General features: G+C 45.3%; 1 pseudogene; it reads left to right on the top strand.

The window, feature by feature from the left end:
* Positions 1-4,003: 4,003 nt before the first annotated feature.
* LOC122468104 lies at positions 4,004-18,791 on the top strand (annotated as a pseudogene).
* The last annotated feature ends 4,963 nt before the right edge of the window (positions 18,792-23,754 follow it).

Here is a 23,754-nt window from a genome sequence, read left to right as displayed (position 1 = left end):
CCATAAACATCATCTTTTTAACCAAATTGTCAACAAAAGGAAGAGAATTTGGAATTCAACACGGTGCTTTTCTGGATTCTGAATTTTCCTTCTTCTCCAAAAAATATTTGAGTGGTACTAAGCAGTAGGCATTCAAGCTGTATAGAGACTAGAAGGAGGCCCAGGGCAAGGAATGAAAGCAGTAGAAAGCAGAGGAAAAAATGGCAGAAGAAGGGAAAGAAAACACTGAAAAAATTATAAGAGTTCCTTTCGACCCATGGCCTATCTCATTAGCAATGAGAAACATTTAACCATTATTTCTCCCAAAGACCATTCAGCCTGCTGCCTCTACCTGACAAACAAGAAAATTATAGAGATAATTTAGTTATCAGTGTTAATCATCTTATTGGAGCATGTATTAGCCAAGATATGGCAGGTTGTGCTGCAGTCACAAAGAACCCCAACACCTTAATGACCAAAAACCACAAAGGTTTATTTCATGCTCAAACCACATGTCCATCTCAGGCTGCCAGAGCATTCTGCTCATCAGAGTAACCTGAGGACGCAGGCTGAAAGAGCAGCCTATCACCCTTTCAGAAGAAGAATCTTGTATCAGCAATTAAACCTTCTGGCCTGGAAGTAAAGAGCACTGATGACTACCACAGAGGCAATGCTTAAGAAAGTCCAGCTTTGAATCCCTCTCTGCTTCTCATTAACCATGTGAACTTAAAACACATCACTTAAACTCTAGGAGGCTCAGATTCCTTATCTGAAAAATGGGAATAATACAACTTACTCATGAAGTTGGTGTGAAGAATAAATGAGGTAATAGAACTAGCACATACTTGGAACTCAGTAAATGATAAGCTTTTGTTTCTTACTACATTAAAAGACTTCCAGTTAAAAAAAAATTAAAAAAAAAAAAAGACTTCCAATGAGACCAGTGGGTTCACAGAGATGTGTGCTTTTGCTCATTTGCATATTATACACAAAATTCTTTAAAATATAAATTAAACCACAATATATACATGTCTCAAGGCTCTCACTGCCACCTACTGTGGTTCCTAACAGTTCAGTTTTGTACATGGGGAAAGGTGACCTGAAGGTGATTGAAGAATTGAGCCAAAGTTGTTCTACAGTCAAGAAGGTGTTAACATCCAACTTGGTCTCTCCTGACTTCCAACATAATCTTATGTCTCACTGCTATCCCCTACCTTTTATGCGTGGAGGCCAGAAGGGAGAACAATATACTGCACCCCAGGATAGCGTCTTTAGCAGCAAGCTTTTAGACAAGGGTCAGGTAAGCCAAAGACTGTTTGCCCTATTCCTATATCATGACTGTGCTTCAGAACTATATTTTGCATAACAATGAAAGAAAATTAAAGAAATCAAAAAATGATTACAAATATAAGAGCCATAATAACGGCTACCATTTACTAAGAATTTACCCTATGCCAGGTCTTATTCTATTAACTTTTAGAGGATTATCTCATTTCATCTTCACACTAACACTATGAGGTAGGTAGGTAATATCACCCCATTTTTCAGGGAACTGAGGCACCATAAGGTGAAGTACCTTGCCTAAAGGGCCCTAAATAGTAAGTGGCAGAGTGTAGAGTCAAGTGCAGACCATCTTTTTCTGAAACCCACGTTCTTAACTTCTTCACCATGGCTCTAATCAATAGTCATTATTTTTGAAATCCCGCTTATCAGGAAAAAGGAACGGTGGCTGATGAAATTGCCCTATAAGTTCAAAGGCCATGCTAAGAACTGTAGGTTCATTTTGGCATACTGTTTTATTCTTCTCCATGATTATACTCAGCATCTCCCTAGCACCAGACAATTAACCAACAGATAAGTTCTTGAACATATAAAGAGCAGAAGAAAAGGGGCAGATCGGAGCATAGAGGGGGCCAACTGATATTTACTAAATGAGTGAATAGCCATTCATCATCAGCAACTGAAGAAAACTCAAATTGATGCTCTTCCTGTGCTAGCCAACAACATCCCCATCATAAATGAAATTCATCATTTCAACTCTGTCACCCCCTTAACACAAAATATGTGTGCCAGATTCTGAATACTGAACCTCACTGCACCACTGCCTTTTTATAAGCCAAGGAAGACATTTTATTGAACAAAGTGTTTTAGGGAGGTGTCATAGGATATAGGCAGAAGAGGGAATTCATGCTTATCTTCAGGGAGAAGGGGGAGACCCAATGGACAAAGCAGGCAAGCTCCATCAGGCCCGAAAGGTACTATTTCCATGCTATAAGACAAAAAAATTGGAAGTATAATTTAGTACCTATTATCTTAATGATCACCTAAAAGAAATTTTAAAACTCCATATCTATGAATTTTCAGGAAGGAACAAGTGGTCCTCCAGATGTCGTGATCTGTCAAACAAAACAAATCTCTCTCCAGATGAAGAAAACATTAAATGTAATTCTCTGTGTTTCAAAATACATAACCAATTAGTAATCACTTGGCCATGAATTAATAGAACTTACTAGGTTCTCTTACTAGGTTCTTACAGGTTCCCCTTCCTGATTTCTCGTTAATATTTGGAAATTAATGGGATATGATTTATCAGACTAAGCCCATAAGCTACCTTCAAGCCCTTGTCCCTTTTTTCTTTCACATGACAAAGGGGGCTGTAAGTAAGTGTATCATCACTATAGCTAAGTAGAAGCTACAGGGGTAACACCAGTTGGCTACGGTATGTTAGTGTCACATATAAGGCTTTGTCAGTCAACAACTCTCAGATCACACACTTATAAATGTTGTCCACACCTCAACTGTGCATGATGAGAAAGGCCTGGCCCCAGCAAGTTAGTGAATGGTCCATAGCATGCTCTAGCAATGGGAATCAGAAACATATGGGATGCAAAAACTGAGAGTGAGGTAGAATCAGTCCAAATTCAAATACCCTAAAACAATTATGTAACAGTCACCAAAGGTATCAATTTGTTATCAACAACTTTCAAGTCAAAAGGAACAGACCAGTGTCGCTACAACAGAGGGTCGAGGTAACCCAAAATGAAGCCCTTTGACTTTCTGCCTGTCCAGGAGGCTTGATTCAGAAATGATAGAAGAAAACTCTCCTGCTAAAATGGTGGACAGAACTGGTGGCTCTCAAGACAAGTGGTATTCTTCACACCTTTGTGTTTCTGGGCTAGGTCATGGTGGCCCAGCTGGAAATGGGAACTCAGCACCACCATCATATACATAACTATGTGTATGTTTTCAGACTTAAGTTGTCACTTCCCTCTAGGCAGGAACTAACTCTAACTCTCAAATGGCCTTGTATAGGGGCCATAGCCCCTGTACCATCAATATCTAAAACTGTTTTTCTCAAACTGATGATATATATATTCTTTAAGTGTATCATGATCTTACCAATAAATACCAAATATATCAGCTCACACTTCCTGCTGGCATAGTACCTTTTCACTGTTCCACTAAGTGCCAGGTTTCCCAGAAGGGCTCACAGACTGCTGCCAAGACAGGGGAAAGAGAAGGTCAAGAGGGTGGGCCTCTATCCCACCTCCACAACCAAGGCGTCTACTTCATCTGTTTAATACATTGGGGCTATGGTTTTTCCCTTGAGGAAGAGTCTGCTCCTTTACCTTTTTTTTTTAAATGTTTATTTATTTTTAAGAGAGAAAGCCCAAGCATGGAGGGGCAGAGACAGAAGGAGGCAGAGAATCCCAAGCAGGCTTCACGCTGTCAGCACACAGCCCCAGGTGGGGCTAGAACTCAGCAACCAAGATCATTACCTGAGCCGAAATCAAGAGCCCCACGCTTAAGGGACTGAGTCACCCAGGTGCCCCAGCAAGGGTCTGATTCTTTAAAAAGTGCCCCTCTAGAGGTGCCTGGGTGGCTCAGTTGGTTCAAAAGCACCCCTGTTCTAGGAAATGCCCAGATTATAAGAAAAGTCAGTATCTAGTGTGCCCCATCAAAGAGGCAGCTATAGAGGTTCCATGTTTGCATTTGCCTCACAGGAAATCAAGTCCCTGTTGTAATGGTGTTTCCTCCACGCCCCCTCCGTCCCCTCCTCCTGAGTACCCGACTTCCCTGCCACCATAAGTATCAGAAAACGTCTGTCTCCTCCGGGCCCCAATTCTGGCCGGAGCCCAGAGGGACAGGAGACCAGGAGCCGGGGCCAGACCCTGGCCTCGCACACAGCTCCGCCACCATTACTCAGATCGCAGGAAGAGGTGCAGGCCGCTATAGGGCAAAAGTGACCGGAAGTCAGCCGCTTCTCAGAAGCCCCGGAACCAGGACATCCTCCCCCTCGCTTTCTGCTCCTCTGGCCACGGTGCAGGGCTCTTGCTGGTGGAGGAAAACGGCACTGTCCCCAAGACCCCAGTCTACTACCTGCTCCCTGAGGCCAAGGCCCACAGGACACGGAAGATCTGCGAAGTCGTCGCCCTGGATGAGCCCCAGGCGCACAGCCCCTTCAAGCCAGTGAACAAGGCCAACTTCAGCATCCTTGTGGCGACTGCAGGGCTGGCACCCGGTCTACTCGCTGAAGTGGCCCCAAGCGCATGAGTTCCTGCAGCCAATGCGCGAGGTCTGTGAGAGCACGCCTTTCACTGCCAGCCTGGCCAAGTGCGCAGACTCCGTAGCGGACCTGCTGCAGGCGCATGCGGCCTTCCGGGCGCAGGTGTTTCGCAGGTGGTGTTTCGGAGCAGGCTGGCCCGAGACCTGCGGCGCGTGCTTATCCCGGACAGCTCGCCTGCCCCCTACGTCTACCCTGCAGACAGCGCCGGACCACTGGTTTGACAACAGGAGTGACGCGGCGCTCCACGACCTCCTGCCCTCTCCGAGCAGCCCAGCCGCGAGGATGCCGCGTACTCAGTGCTTGGGCAGCCCCGGCCGGGCAGCCAAGACCTGCCCCAGACCAAGGCCCACACCCCTCACAACGCAAACTCATCCTTTTTTTTTTTTTTTTAATGTGTATTTTATTTTTGAGAGAGAAAGAGTGTGTGAGTGGGGGAGGGGCAGAGAGAGAGGGAGACACAGAATCTGAAGCAGCCTCCAGGCTCCACACTGTCAGCACAGAGGGCGGAGGGGGGCTGGAACCCACCATTTGTGAGATCGTGACCTGAGCCGAAGTCCCACGCTCAACGACTGAGCCACCCAGGCGCCCCAAATGCAGACTCATCCTTAAGATAACCCAGTGGCCACCGCTGCCTCAGCATCTTGGGGAAGTGGGCTCTCTCCACCAGCCTGGCCAGGCTGCGAAGGGGACAGCAGGTTGCACGGAGGGCATTGGGCCCCTGGGTCCTCTTGTCAGTGCCTTAGAACTTACTTCTTCTTGATCCAGTGGGGTTCTGGGTGCTGCTCTCCCTTTTCTGTATCTTTACTGTTGCCAAATTGGGCACGTTGGCCCTTTCCGGTTCTATTTGGGGGAGAGGGCAGGGTACCCACTGCCCCATGTCTTGGGCCCCCAGCCCTGGAACAGTTGACACCAGGTGTCTTGCATAATAGAGCTCTCTTCCCCACCTGATTTTCCCAGGGCCCATGAACCCTCAGCCCTTGCCTTGAACTGCAGTCTAGGCTGGTAGGGGAGGAACCAGTCTCCACCTCCTCCCTTGGAACTGATACAGGCCTCACCAATCTCTGCCTAGGAGGATAGAGAGGGGAGAAGATCTGTTACCACTTGTGAAGGGAGAAGGGTCTGTCCTTCAGGACCAAAGAGCCCAGCTTCTCTAGGCTTAGCGGCTTAAGGCTGCTCCCCACATCACCCAAGCCCTGACCCCTCACATTTACCTTGACTACCCCCAAGGCCTTGGGCCTTGGCTCCCCCAGCTCCTGGTCTAGGGGCATAGGGAGGACCGCTTTGTGGTGCCATATACATATGTATATGTATACATAGATTTTTAGGGGAAGGGAAAAAGGAAGTGTTGGGAGGGACACACTTCTTTCACCTCTTTCCTGGGCCCATAAACTGGAGGGATGGAGGGAAAGGATTTTTACATTTTTTAAACTGCTATTTTCTGAATGAACAGCCTAGGCCAAGGTGCCCCAGGTCATGTCCTTTGTCCCTCACACTCTCTTTGTTACGATTAATCACTAACTCAGAACACATTTTGAGCATCGTCTCTGTGCCCAGCACTGTACTAGGCCCAGCAGCTGCATGGGATAGGGGGTGTCTCTACACGTACTTGGTGGCTCTCCCACCCACCCCCTATTTAACCACTGCCCATAGGGGAGCTGTGGGAGGTGGGACCCTTTTCTTGAGGTTTGAGGATCTCTAGGAAGCCTAACTAAGCTGTCTGCCTTCCCCATGCCAACCCACCCCCTGTAGCCCCCTGCCTCGCCCCCTGCTGCTTGGGGGAAACTGCCAGGTCATCCTTACAGCTCTGACTTCTTTATCTGGAATCCCTCCCCACTATGCTGAGTCTGGAAGTCAAGGCCTTGGGTTTCCCCAGAGCCTAATGGTTAAGGGGACCCACATACCAGTGCCAAGGAGGATGTCAAGTAGAGACATCATTGCCCCTCTTGCCCAGAACTGGGGGTGGGAAGGAGGACATGTTTGGCCTGAATCAGGTGACTTGCCATTTAAGTGCCTTCTCTGTCACTGAAAGCCCCACAGTGTGATGAGAACTAAAGAGAATGCCAGAACCCTGTGTCCCACAAAAGAGAAGCAGCTATGTGTATAGCAGTGTTCTGGGTTTCCAGAGGAAGGTATTTTCCTTTCTTGACAGTGAACATTAGTTACTCTTCATCACTCCAGGAAGAACCAGCGAACCTGAGTGCCTCAACAGCCTACTGGGGCCCTTACTTGATTAACATTAAAAAAAGAAAGCCACGTGGAAGAAGGAGAAGAGAAATTAACAAAACAGGTAGAAAAACAGAATGATGCCACCATGGAAATGCTATCTTGTCACCTTATTTCATAGGAACTTACCCAGCTGTCTTTATAGAAATGGTTCAACCCAGGGGCGCCTGGGTGGCTCAGTTGGTTGAGCATCTGACTTCAGCTCAGGTCACGATCTCTGGTCTGTGACTTCAAGCCCCATGTCGGGCTGTGTGCTGACAGCTCAGAGCCTGGAGCCTGCTTCAAATTTTGTGTCTCTCTCTCTCTGTGTCCCTCCCCTACTCATGCTCTGTCTCTCTCTCTCTATCTCTATCTCAAAAATAAACATTAAAAAATTTTTTTAAAGAAGTGGTTAAACCCAGCTATTGAAAGATTCACACAGGCTGAAGGAAGTTGAGAGATCAAAGAAGCTTGAATAGAGGTTGTATCTGCGTCCAGGTTTGTAATGGCCTATCAGCTGACAATCCTGCTGAGTCCACAGAGAGAGGGAAACTAGACCCCAGGCTTAATTGTCTATAGTCAATTATGGATGTATCTCCAGACAAAACAGTAGTCAGACACTCTGGCACCAAAGATATGACCAATAAAACACTGGGAAATGATCTCTGTGTACAGGTCTATGATCCCAAACGAATCCTATAGCAAAAAGTCTTTGACTCCAAATGCATCAAACTGTTTTCATCCTGGTTGTCCCTGCAACATACACAGCCTGAAATGAAACGGGCTTGTGCTGTTCTGATTTCATCCATTAAGCAATAAATGGCACCAGAAGAACCCAGACTCCAGTATCTAAAGGGGTCGTGTTGATCCTAGAAGCTCCTGTCTGGGGACCCTTCAGTGAGGCCCCCTAACCTATTCTGTCTCCTAGGGACTAGACAAGGGTAGGGAGTTTCACTGGCCAGGAAGGAGAATGGGAGACAGCACTGATGACAGATGGAGAAGAGAAACCCAAGGTTTGGGCAATGGGGTCTCAGAACTCAGCTTGCTTCTGACTCCTGGGCCAGGACAGCTCTTCTCTGTAGAAACTGATGCTTCATCTTTGGACATCATGGGACATCTCTGTGCCTTACTTTTACCACAGTTCCTTGCCTTTCATCATCCCTAACTCTTTCCACTGTTGAGCTCCTTCCAGGGCAGGCCCAGGTGACACCATATGCTGCTTCTGAGGCCAGAGCCCCCAGACACCATATGCCCAAAAGGAACTTCTTTGAAAATCCCAGGGAGGATCACTTCAAATGACTTGTCCTCCAAGCACTGACTCCAGGAGAAGCTCCCGTCTCAGTCTGAGGGGCATAGACCTCACAATGTACCTCTCTGCCTCAGGATTGAAGTGGAAAAAGACAAAACCATGGATCATACGCTGTTGGGTTGCTTTCCCTGACCCTCAAAGACCTTCCCCCATCTTATCTGCAATCTGACCCAGCCTAAGGGACTCTGAAGTTATGAGCTAATCCTTTCTCTTCCCAAATAAGGCAGCTTCTTTCATACTGACATTACCAACACAGCCCCTCATCATTAGCTTGGAATGGAGGTTCAGCAACTTTGCTATGGGGCGGCTTTGCTCTGGTATTTTCATTATGATATCTACAGAATTTGGGGACATTTTCTAAACCCTAAAGACTTAAGTTGGATTTTTAGAAATTCATTAGCTCATGAAATCTTAGGTCATGTCATTGTTGTGTGAGAGCCAATAGAAAGAGATCTGAAATATGTGTCTCTAGTGACCACATGGTTTCTCACAGTGAGACTTGTCTACAGCTAGGGGCCAACAGAGGACCAAGTGATTAAAGAAAGGTAGCATTATCAGTGGACACCAGGACTTCTGTCAGCATTTTCCTAGTTCCCATAGGGGAAAAAGTTCCAGTTCCTATTTCTCTGTTTGCCAACAAGATGCTCAGTTGTCTAGGATTCATCTGTGAAAGAGTCCCACAAGAATTTGGCAGTCACATCAGAGCAGAGGAATTCATTCCGAGTGATTTGAATGGAAAGTTATAATGGTAACTTGCTACTATCATTAATTCACAACAGAGATATGCAGTCTTTGGGGGCTGAGCCATCATTTAGTTTATTAGGAAGGAATGATGTAAGGCTCAGTCACAGCAATTTGGATCATCTCAGTACAACAGATTTAAAGGCAGAAAGCATAGCTGCCAGTGCATAGACAAAAGAGAGAAGATGCAGGCATCAAGGCAGGTCCAGGTAAACAGCAAGGAAATGAAAGATAGTGGGAAATGTCATAGTCCTCTGGTTCTGAATTCCCCATCCCAAACTTGTCAGGCTGATCAAACAGTCTGCCTGATCAAAGCCCGCATCTCCACATAGCCATTGGGTTCTGCTTCCTGGACTTTCTGGACCATGGACACAGTCCCTTCCCTGAAAACTGAATGGTATAGGACAGTGGCCTAGATGAAAAATTCAGAAGGAACTTCCCTCTGAACTCTAAAGCCCATGTTAGATTACTCTTAGCCTAGATTCCTTAGGCAAGGATTAAAGGCTAATGCTTTAGCTGGGAAGTTCAATGCCAGGGCAATAAAGTGGAAGGAAAGGAGGGTGAGTCAGGGAAGGGTGGGAAGTAAATGCAAGCTCATGTCTTACTATGCTGTCCAGTGCTTCCCAACAAGTCTCAAAGAGAGACAGCCATTGTCTTATGGGTGTACCTGCTTGGCCACATATGACATCTCCAGTCAGGCTACAAGGAGGAAAACAATGTACCACAGGGCTGTCCATCGAAGAGAAGAATGGAGAGAGACTTTACTCATTTCTAGTCTTACTGGCCAAAATGTGGCCCATTGAACTTCCCTGAATTTCTGAGTTGCAATGAATGGCCCCTGCCCTGAGAAAGCTAGGACACCCACCACACACACCTGTGGCATGATGCTCATTCATGCCCAGAAGTGCTGGGAGGAGACAGAGACTCTGGGTATCAGAACCCCACTAGAGCCTTGCCAGAGTCGATCCCCACCGCAACAGCTGAGATGGAGTAATCAGCTGCGTCTAGCAGGCAAGGCCAAGAGAAGAAGAGGTCACCTGAGAGGTGTCAGATAAAACTACATAACATTTAAAGTAAATCATTATTCCTTGCTCCTGATTTTCAACATAGCTTGTCATGGACTCTGAACCCATCACTGGAATCGGCAAAATCTGGAGGTTGTGTGATAGAGATCCGAAATATGTGCCTCCAGTGACCACAAGGTTTCTCACAGTGAGACTTCTCTACAGCCTAATGTGAAGCAAAGAGCTCCCTGCCCTTCTGCCTCTCTAAGTGACCTTCAGCAATGGAAGATGCCTAATGCCTTGTTGCATCTGCTCTCTGAGACAGGCTTTCCACTTTCCATCCACAAACACAATATTGACCAAATGAAATCAGTTTGGGCCCAGTGGGCAATTGTGGGACTCCTCTCTAGTTCTTGGTTTGATGATGCATATCAAGAAGCCAAAAAGAAGTATGCACGCCCTTTTCCATATATTGAGGCAGGCAGCACAGCATTAGGCCAAGGGTTTTAGGTTGGACCCCGGAGTCTGACAGCCTAATGTAACTGAGGCCACCACTTCTCACTTATGTAATGTCTTTCTCTCTCTGTGCTCTCTTGTATAAAAATGGGCATAAAATCAGAACCTCTTCATAGAGGAGTGGTGAGGATGAAATGAGATATTCTCTCTCTGGTAAGTGCCTTAGTAGCACCTAGAAGTCAAGAAATACCAGCTATTGTTATTAATAAATAGAAATTCTCTTGCCCATCATTATCCTTCATTTTTTTGTCCTTGCTGCCAAAAAGTTGGGAGGTAAATTGTGACTGCATTTGACCTTATTGTTTACAAACTTATTTATTCCTCCTGCTTTACTGTCATTGTGCTGTCATGTTAATGTACTTTATGATAAGCTGCATCTTTTACCTCCTTTCCCATGTGCCATCCTCCTTTACCCACCTTCATCCCACTCCCATTTTTCCAGGTAAAGAAACTGGCAGCTGGCTTGTGTCCTGCACCTAGCACCCTTTCTAGGATAGGTGGCTGGCTGAGCGCTGACCCTTCAATGTTTCACGTCTGGAAATGGCTGCTCCCTCCATTAAAAGGTGAGTGCAGGGAGGCATGATCCAGCTGTCACCATCTGGAGTGCTGAGGGCAGCAGAGTGCTGAGGAAGAGGAGCTGGAGTAAGTCCTTAAAGGTAGACAAATCCCAGGGTGCCTGGGTGGCTCAGTTGGTTAAGCGTCCAACTTTGGCTCAGGTCATGATCTCATGGTTCATGAGTTTGAGCCCCGCATCAGGCTCTGTGCTGACAGCTCAGAGCCTGAAGCCTGCTTCAGATTCTGTGTCTCCCTCTCTCTCTGTCCCTTCCCCGCTCATGCTCTGTCTCTGTCTCTGAGAAATGAATAAACGTTAAAAAAAAAAAAAAAGAAATATTAGCAGCTATGTGGGACGCCTGGGTGGCTCAGTTGGTTAAGCGTCCAACTTTGGCTCAGGTCATGATCTCATGGTTCATGAGTTTGAGCCCTGCATCAGGCTCTGTGCTAACAGCTCAGAGCCTGGAGCCTGATTCAGATTCTGTGTCTACCTCTCTCTCCCTCTCTGCCCTTGCCCTCTCTCTCTCTCTCTCAAAAATGAATAAACATTAATTTTTTTTAAATAGACAAATACCTCCTTAGATAGCTGCAACCCCCAAAGGCCAGCCCCCAGCTCCATGACCATCCTTGAGCCATTTGGTACTGGCCAACACTCTTCTGAGGATGTAGGAGGTATCCCATTTTCTCCTCCCCAAACGATGCATTCTGTTTCCTACAACAGTGAGTCTCTTGGGTAATGGCTAGTTCATAATTCCAGATGTAAAATCCCCAAGCCTCAGAATACAAACAGAATTGCAGTTTCCACAAGGCTACTTAAGCTGCCGATTTCCATGTAACTTTCTTGGGTCCGCAAAAGTCACACTCACCTGCGTGATTCCTTCACAATTACCAAAAGGCCCCCACAGCTCAGAGCTAGTGGTTTTTCTGAGCTGCAGCCTCCCCTCACAGATTTTTATACTGTAGAGAGATTATACAAGATGCAGGAGCGAGGAGGATGGGAGCTGGCAGCCGAAGCCTATGCCCACCCTCCACCCCCACCTCACTCCCTCCCCGTGCCCCCCCACTCTATGCTGCCCCTCTCTCCCCATCCCCCTGCCTGCTTCCCCTTACCCCAGGATGCACTGTGCTTGTGCTCACAGCAACTCCTCTGCCTGATGCTCACATCTGACCACCCCTACCAGCCAGGAAAGTTATGTGCATGGCTGAAAGAAATTGCAGCAACTGCTCCTGCTGCCCAGGATGGAAGAGAACCTCCTGCTTCATAGGGACTGTGGATGGTCTTCTACCGTGGGCACCCTTGGGTCCCTGTGTCCCCAGGACCTTTACAGTCATATCCATTATCTTGGGTCACAGGATGCAGACTGAGAATAGGGAGTGAGCCCTGGAAATGTGGAGGGAAATCCACTGCAAACCACTCAGAGCTTTTCTGAGTCAGGATCTCCAGATGGGCCAGGAGAACTGGGCTAAAATAGAGGATCTGGCCTCACGGCCCTGGGAGGCCTTTTAATCCAGAGCAAAACAGGCAAAGAAAAGTCAGATGCAGTCCACTCTTGGTAACACCAGAACAATGCCTGCTCATTTGTTCAGGCCCCAGCGAAGCCCAACAAAATAGATATAGCCATCCAAATTTCACAGCCTTTGACTCAGACTGTCAAGGTATAACATTAATTTTGTATAAATCAATTTCTGTATCTGAGCCCCCATTTTGCTGAAGGCAGCAAACTTAATCTTGTCAAATTTAAATCATTGTCAATGCATACTGTGTCTTCATCAGTCTGGGACTCTCTCAGCCCTTCCTTGCTCTTTCAAGGGGGCATGGGACCTTTAGGTATTCTCATTGCACTAAGATGGGATGCCAGGACTCCACCAGGCTTCCTTGGGGTCTCCTGGCTGTCCCCCTATCACCTGTGACTTCTCCACCTCTGAGGTCTTCAAGATCAGGGAACACAGGTCACCCATGCTCTGGGCTCACCTGGACTTATCTGGGGTTTCTATCGACATCTCTCCTCTGGTGCTGGGCTCTAATGGTGTGTACCTTTCTCTGAAATACTCCTAACATCAAATTCAATTTATTACTACCTCAAAAAACAAAACCAAAGAAGCTTCTCCAAAGCCAATAAATTTTGCACTTGGCAAGAAAGACTGCCCTTACTTAGTTATTCAGTCTTTCCAATCCTATTGTTTATGAAGCCAGTCTTATGCTCCTTCAGGTTTTTTTGACTTCTGGAATTCAAACAACAATAGCAATAATGATGATGATTTTTAAATAGCAACGTTTCTCCTCTTGGCAAGGAACTGCAGGTTTCACAGCCTGGTATGTAGCCCAGGGAACTATGCGATCCATAGGAACCATTTATAGAGCCTCCCTTGTTCTAGCATCTGCCCTGGGTATTCAGCCTGAAAGAGCAAAGAAAGAAATGCTGTTTTTTCAAATAAGCAGCCTTTTAAGCCCCAAAGGAAGTAAAAATGTCTTACACAAATCCAGTGCTATACAAGCACTTGTCCAGCAAAAACAGAAATGGCCTCTGCCATTAAAGGCTATGACTCTCCCACAATTGTCTCAAAGAGAAACACCAGCTAATAATACCAGTTACCCTTAAAATTGCCATTTCTTGATTATTTTCCCTCTTCTTTGTGAGATCTCTTTCACTGAAAAATAAAGGAAAGAAAATTGAGAGAGATTAGAAAAGGAGCAAGTTAGGATCACAGGAGTATTTACCAGCCTATAAAATTTGGAGACTTTTAGAAAAACATTGAGATTAGTTTTCTGAGACACAATGCATAAATAATGCATGATACTTTATTTCACTTTATTTCTAACTTAATTTTAATTTTCCCTTTATTATATAAATTATAATTTCTAACATTGATATAATACTATTACTGGCCATATTCAGATTTCCTCAGGTGTCCTAATGCTGTCCTTTACAGTCTTTTTCTTCAGTATCCAGGATCCAATCGAGGATCACACATTGCACTTATTTGAAATGTCTTGATAATCTCTTTGCTCTGGAATAGTTCCTTGACATTTTGTCTTTTATGACATTGTATTTTTGAAGAATCTAGGCCAGTTGTTTTGCAGAATGTCCCCAGATTTGGATGTTTCATTGTTTCTTCTTGATTAGATTCAGGCTCAACATTTTTGGCAAGAATCCCATGGGGGTGGCATTGTATCCAAGTGTGTCATACCAGAAGCCATGAGGTCGATTTGTCCTTTCTTGGTGATGTTGTTTGATCACTTAGTTAAGCTGGTGTCTGCCAGATTTCTTCATCATAATAGGGCTTTTTTCCCTTTGTAATTAGTAAGTGATCTGGGAGATGATGCTTTGAAACCGCGTGGCTACCCTTCACCCAATGGTTCTAGCATCCATTAGTAATTCCTGCACGAGTTAATTATTATGATGGTGGTTGGAAAATGGTGGTTTTGTAATTCGGTCATTTCTCTAGAGTTATTAATTGGCACTCTCCTGCAAAGAAAGGCTTTTCCTTCACCCCTCCCTCTTTTATTCAGTATAAATGTAGACTGGAGATTCTTTTTTTAATGCAATGTGTTACTATCCATTACTGTCATTATTCATTTTGATATTCCAATTGTCCCAAATTTGGTTAGGGGAACCCCTTTAAACAAATCATGTGTCCTTTTGACATGTCCCCTTCAGCTGTTCTTTAAACACATAGAGTGATATTTAAAATGAAAGAAACAGATTGAGGGAAATGTGGAAGAAGGAAGAGGAACCATGAAGGACTGGACAAGAGGATAGTTATGGTTTCAACTAAAACAGAGATCTCATATTCAGCCAGAGCTTCCCATTGTCCACCACTGGAGTTCAGACATGTTCAGGAGCCATAGGAACAGGCCTAACAACAGTCTATGTGCATGGGAAGTCTCATAGGAAGAACTCAAGATTCGTCCACTGATGGATTCAGAAATTTTGTTTTGCCTCACAAACAACCTGTTTTCAGAGGGATATAGCAAGGTAGGAATCGTCCTAAAGGGTAGGGGTATTCAACACAACTGATTGGGCCTTGGTTGTTAAAGGAGATAGAGGTTCTCAAGATAAGAGTGCGGGGCTATTATGTGAATCCACCTCCAGCCAGTCCTCGATGTGAGAGAGGCAACTCTACATGGAAGTTCTAACAATGCTGCTTTGGGACCCTTCTAACAGGTGGTAACACAAAAGTAAGAGAGCCACTCTTTCCTTTAGCAACAGAACCCCATATAGCTTTGGTTCCAGAGAAGCCACAGAAGAATCTACTATGGCTGGGGCATTATCTGTACCTGGCAAAACAGAACAGACACTACAGGTAGAGACTTCTTTGTGAGTACCTGGAGACTGACTCCCAGAAATACTTCAAAGTAGAAACGTACATGGACTATTTAGATAATTCTGCTTAAACAGTAGACACAAGAGCCTGATTAATCTAGGTTAAAAAATAGTGTTTTGCCTGATGGTAAATATGGAAATTTTAATTACCCCTGAAACAAAGGCTCAGTGGGATTCTACTATGGCCTAAGGTCAACTAACTAGTAAGGAAGGGGTATGCAACAGGACTTGAATTCCTAACAGGGCTTGAATTCCTAATCCAATATGCCTTCCACCTAGTAGAAGGGAGCTGAAGAATTCTAGAAGAACGTAAGGAGAAAAGAACAAATTAGAGAAAAATGCAGATGACAATGACCCAGAAATAGCCATCAAATGGTCTATATACAACAGTCAAAAAGGCCAGCTCAGGAGAGCACCATTAAAGGGATGAGAGGGGTCAAGAACGTACCTTACTGCAGTGAAATGAAGTGGAGAGAAAGAAGGAGAAAACTGAACCTAAAAACAAAAACAAAAAACAGAAATGATCACAAAGGAGACAAAAGGCAAGAAAACAAGCCAGAGAACAAGGAGAGTCAATGCTTGGCCTTTAATATCATCCATTCATTTTTTGGGCAACACCCACTACTCAAAAGGATTCGTGAGAGTCTAAGATGCCTTTGTGAAAACACTTCAATAAAAGCACAAGATCAAACTTTGATGAGAATGGCTACCAGACCCTAATACAAACCTTTGCTTTTCTATTTTAAATCCAAGAGCATCATTTACAAGAAAAATACACTTCCCTTCCAAGACAAAGTTTGCTTATATGCATTGTCTGTTGCCTCCCCCTAGTGATTGCAAATGGCATGTACACTAAGAATCCATCAACAGAGTCGGAAAATTACATGACCCAATGACAATATTAATGCTTTTTTTAACTTGTATAGAAGTGCACGTTCCCCAAATTGCTTTCACACACGAAATCTCTGTATCCTGATGACAGCCCTGTGAAATGGGCGGGGTGTATTCTACCACCAATTGCTTCACATTGACATTGCTTTGGAGCCTATTCATCAAAACAGGGAAAAGAGAACAAGCTAGGAGTTTAGAGTCGAACCTGCATTTGAAGCCTGGTGCCACCATGCATCCCTTTGCGGTCTCCAGCCGGTGGCTTATACCCTGTGCCTCCATTTCTGTGTGTGAAATGGGATTGAGACCGCATGTAACACAGAGATGCAATAAGGACTCAATGAGTCATATTTTTATACTAGTTGTGCATTGTGCCTGGTGTGAGCTAAGGCCTGTAAAAATTTCATGACTCTGTTGCTGCTGCTGTTGTTAAGGGCACCTTTGAGGAGGGGTTTCCACTTGCTTAGATATCCATTTATGGTTTCTGGACCTGCTCAGAGGCATTTCTTCCCTGAAACTGAAAAACATGTTGCTAGTAAGTACTTAAATATACTTTTCCTTTTTTCAATTATCCTTATCTTCCAGCTATTTCTTCTATTTTGGCCTGGCTTATGATCTGTCATACACTTCACTTCTAAAGAACCTTGGTATTACAAGAGTCCTCTTCTGCCCTCCTTCACCTTTGGTCTCAAGCCTAGAGCCACATGCAAACCCACAGGACACCCTTTCTTGCTATTCCTTCCGTTCCTATGAGAGTTTCTCTGTCCACCCCCCAGGCACCCAAGTTTCTGAGCACAACCATGTTCAGACTAAACTCTGTTCAGAATGGATTCTCTTCCTCAAAGACTTTATACCCTGGTGGAAAAAGAGGAACAAGTAGTCATGAGGAGGGGCAGAAAAATCTGTAGGGAGCTCTTTAAGACTCTAAATCAGACTTATTATCTAAGCAAGCTTATAAAGTGAGTGCGTGCTCACGCATGCACACACACACACACACACACACACACACACAAAGTCCATAAAGGTTTAGAGCAATTACAGGCTCATGAGATCTATTGGGGATGGTGCAAAGTAATTCCTGTACTTGGCTACCAAAAATAGGTCCAGCACCTAGACTGAGCAGATGTTCAGGATGAAGAGCACTTTGTTCCTGAGCAAACACCTTTGACACCACAGATGTCACCCAGGCAGCCCTCCTAATGAGCATTACCCTCCGTCTCTGCTCCATGGTGGGGTCAAGACTCCACCAGGTCCCTTTGAAGTCTTATGAGATAACAAGCTGGGGAGAAAGAAAAAAGCAAAATCAGGGACTACAGAAATGTTTTTATCCTGATACCTCCTTCTAAAGAAAACACCACCCTTGCCACCTCCATGGTGTGGAGGACCAGAATTCTTTTACAGCACAGTAGGAAGATGCCCTACGAAACTCACACGCTGGGATGCAAGACATCAGCCACACACAATCAAGCCCATACATGCATCTCTGCAGTGAGGCTAGCAATCTCATACTCCAGTCCCTAAAGGGGCAAGCAGGAAATTCCATCATGGTCTCAACTCCTTCAGAGCTTCAGGTCGGCCCTGCAAACCCACACCAAGGGCCAATGGAACTTTAATAAGCTGAACACCCACTCTGCAGACCCACTCCCCAGAGGCCAGGGCCACTTGGGAATCAGAAACCATCTATTCGCACACAACAGATGTCTGTTAGGTTGAACTGAAGTATTCTATTCACATGTGTTGCCCATGATTCAGACATGATAGAGCGTTTATACTCTGTTCTTCCTGGAAGTAAACTTTCAGATACAGTATGAGCTGAAAAGCACCCCCTGGCAAGAACTCTGCCTATAAAATTCCCGAGCAGCGGTGTCATGAGCTACAACACAGTGAAAAGGAAACAGCCAAATCTTGGCCAGACCTGTTTTGAATCCTGGCTCTACCTCTTCCTGGTTGGTGGATTTTGGAAATGGTATTTAACCTCTTCAGTCCTCAGTTTTCTCATTCTTAAAATTGGCATCGTAATAACAACTCTCGCAGAGAAGTCAAGAAGATTAAAGTTATGTGTAAAATACCGGACCCTCTTAAGCATTCAGTAAGTGGAAATTTGTCATTGTTCCCATGTAACCTAGTCAAAGTCCTCTGGTTGCAGGAATGAGAGAGCGTGGTTATTGCCCTGCCATTTCACCCTGCCTGATCGTGCAGGGTCCTCCACTGCCTCGAGGCTAATGGCCCTCACATGGTGCCTCTTAGGTTATTCTTGCTCTTAGGTTTCATTAATCGTTTCAGAAATCTGTTAGGCACAACCCTCCTGAGATTCCTACTGTGGCCAAGAATAGTTTACTATGCTTCACCATTAAAAGTGAGCATCCTCAACTCTTCATTTCTTACCCCAACCCCTCTCCTGGGACATGTTTAAAACAATAATCAAAGCAGCATAACCAGTTGACCCAAGTCTTGAATAAAAGCAGGCTGCACCTAATCCCATTTCTCTTGAGCTCATTAAATGACTTTCAGTCCCACTTTAAATAAAGTCTTTCTTTCCAGGGGACGAGACCCAAGAAGCTGTTGAGCCTTCTAAAGTCACTCTGCTAGCTGCTTGGGTCCTCCTTTCCATTCCTCCTGAACTCCCCTTCACCCTCCTCTCTTTCAACAACCTCCCTGGTTTCCCGCTCTCCTACCCCAATATCGATGATGATGGTGGTGACAACTGATAACATGCATCAAACACAATGTGTCAGGCACTGTTATAAGCAGTTTACAGGTGCTAAGTAAGTCATTTGCCTCCTCCAACAAACTTAAGTGTGCGTTACTGTTATCCCTAGTTTTCAGAGGAGGTGACTAAGGTACCTATATGTCTGAGCAACCCAAGACCACAGAACTGGGAGGACACCCAAACCCGCCATGCATTAAAGGGCTCTCGGCCACCTTAGAGCTCTTCCTCTTCCCCCCTCGCTTCCCCAAGCCCTTACCAGGTCCTGTCCCTTGTGCTTCCTAGATAACCCCTGAATCCATCCTTTTTCTCATCTGCATGGTCCTGCTTTAGCTCATGGTCTCACTGCCTCTTGCCTGGATTCTTACTGCTGCAACCTCTTCACTGACCTCACTGCCACTAATGTCTCCTTCCCCACACCATCCTCCACATGACCACATTATTCATTCAGTCCTTCGCTCATTTAACAAAATATTACTAAGCTGCTATTATGTGCCAGACACTGAGTAGCTTTGGGGTCACCAAAATGGTAATAGTCCCTAACCCCAAAGAACTCTCAGCATTGGGAAAGTCAGACAGACAAACCAAAAATAATACTTAGTGATAATGGAATGGAAGACTGTGCAACATGTAAGGCAGAAAATCAAAGGACCACCAGATTCTGCCCAGCAATGTATAACCATTAGGATTGGTTTGCACTGCAAACCATTGTAGTGGTTTAACATAGTTTTTAGGATTTTTTTTTTTTTTAACATGCTCAGAAGTCTGGAGGTGAGAAATCACAAGGGTGTGTCAGAGTTTCAAAGATTTGGGGGTTTATTCTTCTGCAACTTCTTTGGTTTGTCCTTCATGCCACAAGATGGCTGCTGCATCTCCGGCCATTGTGTCTGTGTTCAAGGCAGGAAAAAGGGAAAAGGCAAAGGGGCTAGATCAGCTCATGTATTCTTTTCCTTTCTTCTTCTTTTTCAACCAAGAGAGATTTTGCATTTCCAGAAGCCCCTCCTGTAGACTTCTACTTAGGGTTCCCAGCCCAGATCTGGGTTACATCACCACCCTTACCTGAAAAGGAACCTGGAAAAGTATTTGGCTTTTCAGCCCCTGAAAAGTGGGAGGCAGCAAAGGAGAGGGAGGTTGGGTGTGGCTGTTGGGGGGACAGGTCAGGAAAGTTTCAAAGCAGGTATCATGCTTGCTATGGTCTGAATGTAACCTTCCAAAATTTGTATGTCGAAATCTCATCCCCAGGGGATGGTATTAGGAGATGGGACCTTTGGGAGGTGACTAGGTTATGAGGAAGGAGCACTCGTGAATAGGATTAGTGCCTTTATGAAAGAGGCCCAAGAGAGCTCCCTTGCTCCTCCCACCATGTGGGGACAGAATGAGAAATCTATGACCTGGAAGCCAGCACTCACTCCACCACGCTGGCACCCTGATCTCAGACTTCCAACCTCCAGAACTGTGAGAAACACATTTCTGTTTTATAAGCATGGCATTTTGTTATAGGAGCCCGAACAAACTAAGGTATGCTTAAGCTGAGTCTTGATTCCTAATTCACAATCCATAAATGAGTGCCATGATTGATGTGCTGGTTCTCATTCAGAAATGCTTTGAGAGTAAAACATTAGGCACAGAATTGTCATCACTGTCATGTACCTGCTCAAGCATGGGAGAGAATTATTTAGATGAAGGTGGAAACATACCTAACATTATCCTTCCCTATCTCCTGTACCTCCTGCTCCACCATCTCCTCCCACTCCATCACTCCCCACCCTACATTCCCTTCTTTGTGCCTCCCACTTTAGGCCAAAGTTTAGATAGTTGTGTCTCCTAGGAACCAGCCCTGACCTGGCTCATGGCCTTCCCACTGGAGTTTCCATGATTTGTAACTCCCTGGGGCCCCCTGAATTCTGTGAAGACACCAGCATGTCTCTTGTTCTCTGCTATGTCCCAGCCCCAGACCTTCTGCCTGACTTCTAGAAGACTTACAATAAAAACTTACTGAATGAATAAAAGTCACACATCTGCCATAAACACATTGTAGTATACCCATATTTATAGGGAAGTGCCTTTATTCCTAGCCAAAAAAAAGAAAAGAAAAGAAAAGAAAACAAGTAAGCGAAGAAAAAACACCCTAGAAGTGAAACCAAAAAGGAATGTGCTTAACCTTGATATGGCCCAATACCAAGAAGCCACTTTCTGTTGAGATCTGTAGATAATCCTAATACTGGAACCAAAATTAGAAAGACAAACTGATAAATTAGGCTGAGAGATGGTGCTCAAAGGATCTAAATTGGCTTCCTGGCAGTAAGGGCCCAATGCTCCTGCCATAGACATACTTCAGTACATGTGCCAGTCTCTTGCAAGTGTTTACCATATGAGGCTCATCTAGTTCACCATGGAGGGAGGAAGAATAACATTACCCAGGGCTCAACATGTGCCAGGTGCTGTACACGTGGCATCTCACTTTCCTCACCATGACTCTGGGGTAAATGGCTGTGCTGTATGTGGGACCACACTAAAAGGCTGTAACATGCTGTGACAATAGATAAGCCCCAGCGGCTAAAGTTAGATTATTTCTCTCCCCCACAGTATGCTTCTGCATAGCTGTCCTCCAAGCACTGACTCTGGGATCTGAGCTCTTTGGTGTGGCTCCATCAACCCTGATCCTGCATTCTTAGCCACAGAGACCTCTCACCTCCACTTCCCTGAGGGCAAGAGCATCTCTATTCCGACTTGCTGCTTACTTCTTCAACTACTAGGCATCTGCTGGTACCTTTGGTTTTTGTCTGCTGGGGTCTTTTCCTCCTCCAGAAGGCCCTTCTGGACAGAATCCAATACAGTCCCATTGGCTTTCTCCCTCCTGTGCCTCCTGTCCAGTCCATGGTGGATATCCACATATCTTTCATTCTTAAAAATTTGGGTAATTCAGGCCATCCAGCATAGCCAACTCTCCCCTAACCTGCTATCCAAGTGACCATCTTTTGGCCTTTGGATTTTCCATGAGTCGTTCGCCAGTCCACTGTTTTCCAAATGCAGAAGATGCATTCATTACAAGTTCTCGAGATGGTCCCATTGAAAGCCTTCCCTCTTGACTGGAGATGAATGATTCTCCCTGCCACCCACCACCTATTTCTCCCCCTTGGTGGAGATGGGACTCACGGCCCGATAAAAGCAATCTCTGAAAAATTCCCTCTCAACTTGGTCTAACTTTGAACGCTTTTATGCCATCAGAGTGGATGTGGGAATTAAGAGCATCAGCGCCCTTTCCCCCCATATTCCATTTTCAGTATCTCACCCCACTTCACACATAGCTTCCACTGTAATATACAGATTTGGAGCTCTCTGCCAGGATGTGTGAGGGATGAGGGGGTCGTGGAACTCAATATATCACAAAAGAGCTGTAGATATGATGGACCATCGAGCAAGGGATAGTATGAACAGGCATTATGACTTTTTTTGAAAAGGTTGTCGAGGGGCTAAAGCCTCCATGAGAGCAAAGACAGGAATGGTGGCGTTAAGAATGATGTGAGATTGTATCAGACGATACAGTGTTGGAGAATAATTACAAGGTTCAAGGTGTGGTTACAGGTGTTGAAGAAATGAAGGTCTTTGGAGAATAATTACAAGGTTCAAGGAAAGAAATGAAGGTCTTTGGAGTTGCAGTAGTTTGAATAACGCCCCCCTACCCAAAGACAGCCACATCCGAATTCCCCAGAACCTCTAACTATGTTACATAGCAATGGGGGCTTTCAGCTATAATCAAGGATTTTGAGATGGGAAGATTATCCTGGATTATCCAGGTGGGTCTTCAATATAATCACAAGGGTCTCTATCAGAGGAAGGCAAGAAGAGCACGAATTAGATGTGACAACAGGAGCAAGTGTTCAGAATGACACAAGCAAGGACTGCTCCCCAGCCAAGGAATGCGGGAGGCCTTCCAAAGCCAGAAAAGGCAAGGGAACAGATTCTCCTCAAGAGCCTACAGAAGGGACGAACCCTGCTGACACGTTTAGTCCGTGAAACTCATTTTGGGCTTCCAGCCTCTGAACTGGGAGGAAGTACGTATTGTTTTAAGCCACTAAGTTCACGGTGATTTGTTACAGCAGCCATAGTAAACTCTATAAGTCAAAGCGGAGAAACTGAAGCCTAGACTGCTGAGCAAGGGGACCCATGTAGAAGTCCAAATCACTAATGATAGTTGTGGAGCTTGTACTGGAAAGAAGGCCATAAAGTGGATGCCAACTTTCAACAAATGGGGATGAGGGACTTGGAGGTGTATGGTTGGCAGCAAAGAGGAGAGGCAGTATTTCTAGACAGCATGAGATTCAAGCGAGGGGTGTTTTGTTTTGTTTTGTTTTGTTTTTAAAGAATGGATGAGGGCATCTTTTCTAAGGGAGAAGTACAAAGGCTGAGGTGAGAACAAAGCAAGGAGAGAGACTGGGTCAGTGGTAAGAAAACACATGGCAGTGTGAGGATGAGAATCTGGGAGAGGAGGTTTGGCAGGTGTATCAGTTAAGGTCAAATCAGGAGACAAAACCCCACAGAATTTGAACAGGTCAAGTTTAATATAAAGAATTATTCATTATGCCAGAGGATGACCTGTAACAGAGTAAAAGTAACTCTAAACATCACCTGGGGGCTGAGGGAGAGTTCATCTTGAAGGACAGCTTGGAGGGAAGGGTTGGAGTTCAAGCCTCACAGAAGGTGTTGTTGTGGCCCAGTGAGGGCACAGAAGTCCACTGGGTGGCCCTGGGCCAGAGCTGGTCTACAGTCGCTGGATAAGCAGGGACATCTACAGGGTGCAGACGACAGAAAATTGCGGCCAGGAGTGCTTGCAGTCATTTCCTAATGCCACTGTAAGAGAGCTCAGGGCCAGCTGTCTGTCAGGGCCACTCATAGCATGAAAAACAGTTGAGCACATAGGAGAAAGTTTTGTACCTTCTATGCAAGTATGGTAGGAAATGAAA

This window comes from Prionailurus bengalensis, chromosome B3, assembly GCF_016509475.1.
Source record: "Prionailurus bengalensis isolate Pbe53 chromosome B3, Fcat_Pben_1.1_paternal_pri, whole genome shotgun sequence".
NCBI lineage: Eukaryota > Metazoa > Chordata > Mammalia > Carnivora > Felidae > Prionailurus > Prionailurus bengalensis.
Note: the sequence above shows the minus strand (reverse complement) of the source record. Positions and strands in the feature narration are given on the sequence as shown.